Here is a 12,184-nt window from a genome sequence, read left to right as displayed (position 1 = left end):
AAGTTGGAGTCCTCAAATTGTTTTTTAGAAATATGCTTGTAACAGTAAACTTTATAAAGTAACAGAAATTCAACATTAAAAAATTTATAATCGTTTGCGAGGATGTTTCATGTTCAAAAACGCATTAAATCGTTAGAATAAGCGAGGATGGAAAAGCAAAACTTGCCTCATATACGTTTATTGCTTAACTGGAAACAGATAAGAAACTGTCAAGAAAGTTGAGCATGTATTAGCTAAATAAGTCCAACTATGCTACTGAAATTATCAAATGGAAAAAGCGATCAAAAGTTTATCGCAAAAAAACAATAAAAAAATCAACAAACTATTTGTTTTAGAAATATTCAATTAGTTGAGAAAATCTATTTGAAAATTTCGACAAAATGTTTAAAAGTTGAACTATATAAAATTTCCTATAGATTTTACTCAAATAGTATAAAATTCAGAAAAACCTCCAGAATTATCAAAAATTTGATTGTTGGTCGACTCTAGTCATGAGATTACGTAACATGAAAAAATTACAAGAATGAAATATTCTTTACTTCTCTAAGTATACTCTATAAAAAAAAACTCTCACTTCTGATGATTCAGTAGTTTTTGAGTATTATATTGTTAATTTTGAGAATCATTTCGTCACAAAATGACTTGATTATGAACTATCAAATATATGAAGGAAATGTTTCCCCAATCCAAAAGCTTATCGTTGTGCATAGGAGGCAATTGTTAACTAGAAAGATGAAAGTAGAATAAGGACAAGACAATCGAAAATAAAACAACAAATTAAGCCTATAGTCATTTCATCACTTTGACAATATTTTCTCTCGGAACATATACAAGGAAACGGTTTAGACAAAAACGAAGAAAGTTTCGTGATATCTGAATAACCATTTTTTACAGTGTATATACTCTCTAGAAAATTAAATACGATACAGACGAAAATGGAAGCAGATAGCGTGTCAGGATTTTCAAGGAATACTCAAAAAATTTTTACTGCTATTATTGTTAAAGAATGGAGAGTCTTATTTTTAATTTTTAGCGTGTTCGGATTAAATCCGATTAAGAACTGCAGCATGAATTTTTTATGGAGAAATTTACACAAATTCTGTCAAAATTTACTTTTTCTTTTGTGGGTGACAATAACGTTATATTTTATTTTGGTTATCTTTTTTATTCACGTTATAAATGAGAAATTGTCTTTAAAGTATATCGCCTTGTTTCACACGTTAAAATGGACGATAATAATTGTTTTGAGTTTTTCTTCACGAACAGCGCTTAAAAAACTTTTTAATTTAGTTGGAAGAAATTATCAAATAACTAATACAAGTTTCAATACAAATCAATCATATACCTTTAGATGTTTATCTATTTTGGTATTGCTTCATTTTATAATAGTCATTTATAGATCATTTTTTGATAGCAGTGCATTGAAATTAGTTTCTGATTCAGCATTCAGAATTTTACCCGATGCAATATTGTTTGCTAATAACATTAAATCATTTCTCGTTTTTAGAAAAGTGACATTTACAACAGCTCATATTTTCTTTAAAATAATACCTTATGCAGCTGCCAGTATTACTTATATAATACTAATGGAAAATTTTCGTTTAATATGTCGTATGAATCAATCATTATTGTCAAGAATCAAATTTGGTAAATCCCTAAAATCATTTCAGCATATCATGAATGAGTATTCTAAATTTACTTTTAGAATTAAAAAAATTAACAAATCACTGTACCCTCTACTAATTCTTTTATTAGCATATCAATTATTCAGTCTATGCTATGCTTTAAAAGTGATTATAAATCTAAATTCGAATATTTTAAGGAACATATCATATGTATTATCCTTTATCATTTCTGGAACTGAGTTCATTATTCTAATTAATGCTGCTGCTAAGATAGATGATGCAATTTCTAAAACCGAAAAAGTGGTCATATCAAAAATAGAAAATGATGATGGGTTCTTGGTCAAACCAGACGAATTATTGATGTATCTTTACATTAATGCTGTATTCAAAAGCTTAAGACATGATGTGGCCGTTGCACCATTTGATACGTTCAAAATAGATAAAAAGTTGGTCTTAGCATTTGCAGGCCTTATTGTTAGCTATGAAATCATTATATTACAATTTTCAGATTGAAGTAAAATGCCATAGTTATTAAAAATGAGTGCTGAAAATTCTGGGAGTATATTTTTGTTACTATTTATAATATACACAGGAATCTAAACTAGTAGACTAGAAATTTGTAACTTTCAGCAACAAGCTAAATGATTGAAACTAAAGAATTATTGCGGCAGCACAATAAGTGTTCTCAATTACAGTAAGCTATCCACTACTTTTATAAGAATTATACAATTAACATGATTAACATAAACTGAATTATAACATAAAAAACAACATTTTAAATATGAAATAATTTATAAATAAATTTAATTCATTAATCATTACAGTGTTAAATATTTTATTGCTTTTAAGGAGAATCTAAAATATTAAGCTTATTGAACCAATAAAGATAATTTTCTTTTCAGTTATTGCTGTTAAATAAATTTAATTCCTTTTCGTTACAACAAGAAATATTTAATTACTTTTAAAGAATTCTGCAATATTCAGTTTTTTGAACTAATTAAAATATTTTTCTTCTCAGTAATTGTTCTTAAATAAATTTAATTCATTATTCTTCACAACATGTAATACTTCATTTTCTTTAAAGAAGTTTGCAATATTCAGCTTATAGAATCAATTAAAAATTTTTTCTTCTCATTTATTTTGATTAAATAAATTTTATTCTTTATACCTTATAACATGAAATATTTTATTGCTGTTTAGGAAATGTGCAATATTCAGTTTATTTAACCAATTTAAATACATTTCTTCTCATTTATTTCAAACTTGTTTCATGTTCGTCAGTATAAAATCAAGTGAAATAATTGAATTTGGTAACCAGTACAATTGAATCTCATGTTTCCAGCTAAGTTTTCATCAAGAAAGCGATGCTTAAGAAATCCTTAAAGATGTGTGACCTTAATTGTGATTAGATGTGATGATCCTTAAATACCTGCAAAATATGTTGTGTTACATAATTTCATGGAATATATCAAGTAAAAACTTTATTTGATTTTAACAGGTTGTTGAATTTTGTCACTTTCTATTGAAATACTTTTATGTACATCACAACGAGTACCTTTTCGTAAATTGAGGTATAAAGTATAACTGAATTTTCATATGAATATCGCAGTCTTTGGATTATAAAGAATCCTCCTTCTTAGGATTATTTTCATTCACTAAAGATGAAAATTTAGAAAAATATGAAGCAGATGCTTACAAAACATCATAACTATCAGTTATTCAAACGAATCAAACAAACCAACTAGTTAACTTCTTTTTTTTTATCTCAGATGAAATCGTTAGTTTTTCATCAGTTATATAGTGAAAATATGCTCATGAGGTTAAGAATGGCCTTGTATAAAGTAACAGTCATCTCACATCTTTTACATCATTGATGCTCCTGCAGAACTTAAGACCCTCATATTTCCGAACCAATAAATATTTTGGTTTATTTTAAGCGGTTCACTTTTCTCAGTCCAATTTAGTTTATATTGCAGAAAGTTGAAATAGATGACTCTGTACACGGAGAAAAAATTGTTGGTAAAATTACCATACTTTTTGGAAATGACATTTCCAAAACAAATACATAATTCTGGTTATAAAAACCGAAATATAAGGTATATAAACCATTCTTCATTTGGTAATTTTCATTCATATGGTAACGGTTTACTGTAAATTTTGGTTCTCAAAATTATATTTCTTATTACCACACATTTAGTAAAAAATACGAAATTGAACAGTAAATTTAACCAAACCTTTTTTTAATGCTATGCTCCTAGATATCACTATAAATTGACCAAATTTTACCACATTTACCAATTTTTTTCACATATTATAAAGACATATTTGATTGTGAATTTTACCAAAATCATTACCAAAGCGCTTTGGAAAGAATTGCCGAGCTTTTCGGTTTTGGCACAGTACAGGAAACAAGGTAAATTGTCCTATATTCTGGCAATTTTGTCCACACTTTTTTTTCTCAGTATCATTAGTATGTATAAGACTGTATATTTAAAATATTCTTTTGCTATAAAAATTTCATATTGTTTGGTACAGTTTATCTTTTCTTAATGTAAACCATACTAATGAATATATCATATCTACCCTGATTTCTACAAGTAAAAATTAACTTTTATATCAAATTGTTTAACGATATATATTTTTTTAAAAAAAGTGCTGTTCCATATAATAGTATTTTGCACAAATATGTTGTAATATAATAATATTTTGCAAAACACATTTTTACCCTTAAAATATTCTACCGTATTTTTGACTGTAATAATTATTTAATTAGAGTGATTCAGTGATTGCACAGTAATTTTTACTGTAAAAATTACGGTATATCAGATTTTTTTAATCCGTGACATGTTCAGTTAATAATATTAAAAATATGCGGTAAAAAGTTGGGCAATATGAGTGCCGATGCGTTTTATAAAAATTTGAACCAGATCGGATTTTTTTAAGTGTATCAAAAATTTGTAAGTAATCAATTGAACCAATTTGCGATAGAATTTATTAATAACGCATCGAAATTGAAATAAATTGTACTTCATAATAATTAATTGTAATAATAAACCGTCTTTTTAAAAGCATACAAAAGTCGAAAACAACTCTAGAATTCAACTTAAATTTGATTCTGGATTAAACTTTTTTGTAAAATCACTTAACGTGTTAAAAAGTTTAAGAAGAAATGTATTTTTGCCATTCTATATACATATCCTCAGATCAAAATGAATGCAGAGAATTTGAAAATATTTTTAAGCAATACTCACAGAGAGTTAGGTGCTATATTTGTTCATGAATGAAATTTTTTTTTCCATTCATATCGAATACGTAAAGGATTAATTAATGTATTTGGTACAAGATTCCATAAAGATTATTATATTAGTCATAAATTACTGAATTCGGTCAAAACTTATTATTCATTTTGTTGGGGATAATATCGTCAGGTAATATATCATATAATACTTTTTTTTGTTTGTTTGTTCATTCGATAAAAGTGAAATTGTCTGTAACATTCATCGCCTTATTTCACATTCCAGAATAGGCAACAACAATTGTTGCAATAAAGGAAGCGAAGGAAATAAAAATAAAAATATGACCACCGATGCCGACGTCTTCAGGGGGTACCGGAACTGGTTTTCAAAGAAGTTTTGTCGATTTAGAATTAAATTTTTTCGCATTCTTTTAGTATTAACAATAATTGTTTTCACTTTTAATTTGCGTACGGTGTTTACAAAACTTGTTTATTTAGTGGGAAGAAATCATTAAACAACAAATACAAGTGTTAACACAAATCATTTAAATATATATTGATATTTATCTATTTTGCTGTTGCTCTAATTTACAACAAACATTTACCGATCATCTTCGGATAGAGTGGCATTAAAATTTGCTTTTCTCTTAGTGCACCCTAAAAAAATTCAAGAATCAAATTACGGTAAGAAGTACTTGCGCTTTGGGGTCTTCTTACCATGAAATCCATTTTCGCCAGAGCATATTACGGAACAAAACATCTGATGTATAGAAATGTTTACAATGATAATTACAGTAAAATCACTCAATTAGTCTAATTAAATAAATATTACTATAAAAATTATGGTACAACATTTAATATTAACAGAATTTTATGGATGATGCACTCAAAATCTCTGTACTTTGTAATTCAATTTTTTGCAGTGCATTTGAATTTCTATCCTAAGAAATATTGTTTGTTAATAATATTAAGAAATTTCTAATTTTCAGAAAAGTAATATTTATAACAGTTGCTATTTTTTTAATACAATTCCTTTTCCATTGTCTTAATTTACAAATCACTCACGGAAAACTTATGTTTAAAATGTTGATTGAGTCAAAAACTTGGTGCAACTTGAGTGCAGCAAGATGTGCATCACCTAACATATTTAAATATATTATCAATATGTATTCTAAAGTTCCTTAACACAGCTCTCTATTCTCTACTGGCTATTGTAATAGCATTTAAACTTGTAAGTGTACGTTTTTCTGTAAAAGAGATTATACATCTAAATTCTAATATTCTAAAACCATAGTGTTATCTATTTAACTGAATTTATTATTCTAGCCAATACAGCTGTTGAGAGAGAAGATACAATTTTCAAAGCCGAAAAAACGCTCGTATCCAGAATACAAAGAGATAACGAGTTTCTGGTCAACCGAAACGAATCCATCATCTATGTATACATAAATTCTTTATTCAAATGTCAAAGACATGATGTAGCTACGGCACCATTTGATGTCTTCAAAATGGATAAGAAGTATAGTTCGGCGTTTGTTGGCTTGATTCATAGTTATGAAATCATTATTTTACAGTTCTCTTATTAAAATAAAGTACTGTTAAAAAACGTACTGTTCCATATAATAACATTTTGCACAAATATGTTGTTATATAATAATATTTTGCAAAACACATTTTTATCCTTAAAATATTCTAACGTATTTTTTACCGTAATAATTATTTAATTGGAGTGATTCAGTGATTTTACAGTTTTTTTTACTGTAAAAATTATGGTATATCAGATTTTTTTAGTCCGTGACATGTTCCGTTAATAATATAAAAAATATACGGTGAAAACGTCGCCTGAACGCCGGTGAGTTTTATAAAAATTTGCAACGGATCGGATTTTTTTAAGTGTATTTAAGATTTTTAACTAATCAATTGAACCAATTTGTGATAGAATTTATAAGTGACACATCGAAATTGAAATAAATCGTACTTCATAATAATTAATCGTATTAATAAACCGTCTTATAAAAATCATAAAAAAATCGAAAACAACCCTAGAAATAAAATAGGGATTTCAAGTATTAAACAAGAGTGACGAAAATTGTGCTAGTATTTTTCTGTCGTCCAAAGTATATGCAAAGGAAAAAATAATTATTTCTAGTGGCAAGCTAACCAACGAAACGATTAAGAGTGAAAAATAGTTGCGTAAGCACAATTTGTGTCCTCTATTGGAATAAATTATCCCACCAATTTTAAAATAGTTGGAAGTATATATTTCCCATAATTCAATTGAAATAAATGATGTACGCCAAAAATGCAAAAAATTAAAACGGGTCGAAAAAAATTAATTATTGAAAAATACAATTAAATACTATTATTGAACCGACGACCGGAATGTGTAGGGGTCAGGGAACTGACCTTGCTTCAGTAAAGTTCTGGGTTCGAATCCCGGACAAGGCAAGAATGTTCTTTCAAACTCTGTACTATCTATCCTTACCGTAGGAGCAACGTTGGCCCACCTAATATGATGACCCTGAAAGAGTGGCCAACAAATCTGCCCTAATACGCCTGAATCGACGAAAGTCAACCCAGGTGGTCATTGGAAAAAAAAGTTCATTCAACCAGATAAAGAATTTTTTCTTAATCAAATAACATATTAATTTTTACAAATTAATATTACAATTGATTTTAATTTTCTCTTTGAAATGTGTTATAATAATGAAATGATATAATAATTATAGGAAAGGATCAATAAGTCTGATTGAAGCACATTCAAAACTCAAATATGACACAATGGAAATATAGATAATAATCGATATAGAAAATGTTGAAAAATAATCGATATTGAAAATGAAATCTCTATATCGATTTTTCCTGATTTGAAAAAGATAAAAGGTTACTTATCTTTTGGAATCAATATTTATTTCTGCTATGATAAATTAATGTGATTTTCATATATCTGATATATTTTATCGATTCTAAACTATATGAGGCATAATCAAATCTCAAGTTAATTATTGCGATAATTAGAAATTTTGATAATCTTTTAAAAAAAAGTGATGTGATGTAAGAACAGGAAGGTAGATAAATGGTGATTAAATTAAATATTTCTAACAATTTGCCCTTATTTTCAATTGATTTTATTTCTAATTTGTTTGTGAATTTAAAAAAAGAAAAGTTTGGTCAAGACTACCAGAATAAGGTAAAATGTACCGTGTTTCTGGCTCTATGGGAGTATGAAAGGGATAGGCAACTTTTACCGGATAATAGGATTCAGGATAAGTCTGAGCAAAACTACTGTTTTTCGATCCAAGCAGGTTTTTTTAAAAATTTAATCCCTAATAACAAAATGTTTTAAATTTTTAAATATTTTTTTTCGTTTCAGTTATATTTCGTCTAAATCATCGATAGCAAATTATTTATTATTAAATAAAACCTTCAACTTTTATCGAATTTGAATACGTTAATAAAGCAAACCATTTTATATATAAAGCTTAAACTAAATCTACAGATTAAACAGTTGATTTAAAAGCTATAAGCTAAAAACTCATAATTTTAGTATTTTCATGGTATGCGTGAAAAAGTGTTAACATAGCCCTTTTACACTTTTACTACTGTAATGTTAAAAAAGCAGTATATCTTGTTACTAAAATTAGAATATTTAGTGCCTTTTAAAAAGTACTATTGGTGTTAATAACAATAAGACGGTTTTTTATGTCTCTTCCTAATAAGTAAGTACCGTCTCTTAATTAATTAGCGTTTAGAATTTTTTTTTTCAATTTGTGACCAATACCAGAAATATTTAAACATCGTTAGCGTCAATAACCATATGGTAGTTTTTTAAGCCTTTTATAAATGAATGGCTTTTATAAGTCCTTTGTTCCATTAATTTAGATTTTTAGTACAAACTATTTTCTTATTTCAATCTGTACCTATTTCAATCTGTATCTATTACAGAAAATAATTATTCCTGAAAATAATTACCAACGAAACTGATATTCTTAGATGTTTTTATTTTATTTTTGTGAACTAATATCAGGACTTATTTGGAAGTCAAAGAAAAGATCGTCAAACTATTATTGACTCCAAGTGATGCCTAATTAAATCTAATAATAGATGCTATTGGTATTGCCAATGGTATTTAATAACACGTTTATTATTATCGGCAATAATATACGTAGGTCGCATATTTTGATTGGATCCTTTCATCTTCCTCCGAAACGGATAAGTACCCAAATATTACCATACTACTCACTCAAAACGCCTTTTATGCATTTTTTGTTATTTGTTGTATGTTCCAGTGCGGCTGTTAATTATTAGATTTAACAAAATACACTCTATAACAAAAAAATCGAAGCATCAAGAAGGAGTAGTCCGATTAAAACGAAAATTGGTGGATAGGAGGACAATGTACAGAATAGTAAATGATAAAAATTTCAGAAAAATTGAATAATTTATTGTAGAGTTACAGTAACAAGTTCAATAAGGTGTTGACCCGCCTCAAGCCTGGATACAAGCTGCCACACGGCGTGGCATAGAACGATAGAGCTCCCGGATGGTCTCTTGAGGTATTTCCTGCCAAATTCGATCTAATTGTCGAACGAGGTCATCAACATTCCGTGCCAGATGCAATAGCCTTCCCATCATATCCCAGACATGCTCGATGGGAGAGAGATCTGGTGATCTGGCAGGCCAAGGAAGAGTTCGACAAACTTGCAGACAGTTCATAGAAACACGTGCCGTATGTGGTCTGGCATTGCCCTGCTGAAAAACCAGCCCAGGGCGCTGCAAAAGGAACGGTAGCAAAACATGTCTTAGGATGTCGTCGACGTACCGCTGTGCAGTAAGTGTACCTCTAATGACGACCAAAGGGGTCCGGCTGTCAAAGGAAATGGCACCCCAGACCATAATGCCTTGTTGAGGGCCGGTGTGACGTGCAATAGTGAAGACAGGATCCCCCCTCTGCCCTGTGCGTCTCCAAACACATCTTCGATGATCGTCAGGACACAGTTGGAAGCGGGATTCGTCGCTATAGATGAGATTTGTCGCTAAAGACTATCGTCCCCAGTCGGAATCATTCCAGCCTGATCGAGCGTCGATTTTGCGCGTCTTGGTGCGTTCTCGGTGCGTCGATTTTTTTTGTTATAGAATGTATAAGTTAGAAGTTCAACTCAGCAAAAGATAGTTCAATACATTTAGTCTCATTTAACCTAAGATATTCAACATTTTTCCAACTACATTTTCTTCATAGCTTAATAGATAACTTCAGTGATGTCATTATGGGCGTTGCACATTTCATAGCTTTTAAATTTCTTTAATTTCATAAATTTAAATTTTTCAATTATTCTTAATTCTATTCTAATTAAAATATACTAATTACTTAATTTTTATCCTATTTTATAAATATAAATACTTCTAATCTTCTCTTAATCTATGTAACAGCTAACTTTTTACCCAATATAAGTGTATAGCTTCTCAATTCGGTGTCACAACAAAATGAATATCGAAATCTATTTTTTTATCCTTATTTCTGCTTATTAACTGCTTTATTCTTTTACCACAAAAATGTTTCGGTTAAGGGTTATATTAAATTCTTACGGTCTTTTTGGTAATTAATTTGTAGCCGGATTATTTAAATTTTAATGTTAAGGTTGTTTTTCGAAGGCTTCATCTTCATATGAAGTGGAACTATTTTCAGAAAATGCTGTGAGTTTGCAACAGTTAGTCATGACTGTTAAAACCAGTTAAGTCTCAAAATAAGCACAGAAAGCTATCGCTATCTATGTTTATTTTGAAAGTGGCGCAAAACGTCAATATGGGGGAAAAGCCACAATTTTGTAGAAATAAAAACTTGTGTGATATAAATTTGTAATATTTAAAAACTTACTTCAGTGCTACATTTTTTGGGCTCATTAAAATTTACGGAAATTAGGAAAAAGGCAGTGATCTCGATAATTTTCTTCTAGTTGGAAAAATATCGCCAAATTGGGAATTTTTAAAAAAAATTAATATCTTTTAAAATGTTGAAGTTATTTGTCCGTTTTAAAGCCCAAGAAATTCTTTGCAGCAAGGTGATGTATATAGTTTAAAATCACCGTTTTTTTCAAATGCAGGGTACTTAAAGTGTCGCTTTTTTATTTTCCTTGGCGACAGAGCTTCGCAAAACCATGTTAATGACGCTAAGTTGGCCTTAATTTCGCTATATTATTGACCGATAACTAGCCAATTTTTAAATCTCTTTCCCATTTTCCTAACCATCCGTAAACAAGTACTGATAAGTTAAGTTTGTTGATGTGAAAACTGGGGGGCTGTTAGTCATCTCATGCCCCCTCAGTCAAGCAATTGGATACTTTTTTTCGAGAAAAAAAATCAGTATCATTTTAATTCTACATTTGTTTTCGCTTCGAAAATTGTCGCAATAAAAGCTTTATCTAATTCAAAAAATATATTGGCTACAGAAAAGTATCTGTTAGAATGACACCATGCTAAAGAACTTTTCATTGCAACTTGCTAAATAAAATAATGAATTTTATTTTTGCTCATTTTCACTATAAAATGAAGACATGCTTATTTTACGAAGAACTATCGTCAATGGTATAACATCTTCAACTTTATAGAATTAGTTCTTGTTGATTTTTTATAATCAATGCTTGCAGAGACACGTTTTAAAAGCGTAAGTATCAAAGTTAGAAACAAGTGTTTCCATATGATTTTTAAATCAAGAATACGGTGCTCTATTTTTAAATCAAGAATACGGTGACGACATCACTATATGTAGCGAAATTATTAACATCGATTTTACTTGTGACAACCTAACACGGGAATCCAAAGATGAATAATTCCTATAAACTTGCGATGAAACTAATTTATAAGTAATTATTGCTGCAAGCTAGTAAAAAACTCAGATTACAAAATATCTGATATAGATAATTCTCTTACGTGGCTCCCAAATTTTGGCTGTATTTCTTTTTCTCCGGTGGCAACGTTTGCTTTGTTTTGTTTACGTCACTATTTCTCTTACATGGCGACAAAAAAAGCCTCATTACAACTCCCCGAATGGCAACGCTAGAAAATCGACCAATGATTGCCGCTAAAAATGTCACACGCCAAATCTAGCTGAGGTGGCTCAACATATAGCGCTTTTAGAAACGGAAACTGAAATAACCAGAGAGCATCATCTGCGGCAATCTCATACTATTAAGCTAGGCAGAAGTGAGTAGTCTTTGTCGATAAATCTCTATTTTAGTATTTTGTCGAAAGCGCTTTTTTTCACGAATTTATATATTACGAATTTATTTGACGATTTTTGATTTACATCACGAATTATACTATAGCA

This window comes from Parasteatoda tepidariorum, chromosome 10, assembly GCF_043381705.1.
Source record: "Parasteatoda tepidariorum isolate YZ-2023 chromosome 10, CAS_Ptep_4.0, whole genome shotgun sequence".
NCBI classification, from domain to species: domain Eukaryota; kingdom Metazoa; phylum Arthropoda; class Arachnida; order Araneae; family Theridiidae; genus Parasteatoda; species Parasteatoda tepidariorum.
The sequence above is the reverse complement of the archived record's forward strand: the minus strand, read 5'-3'. Positions refer to the sequence as shown.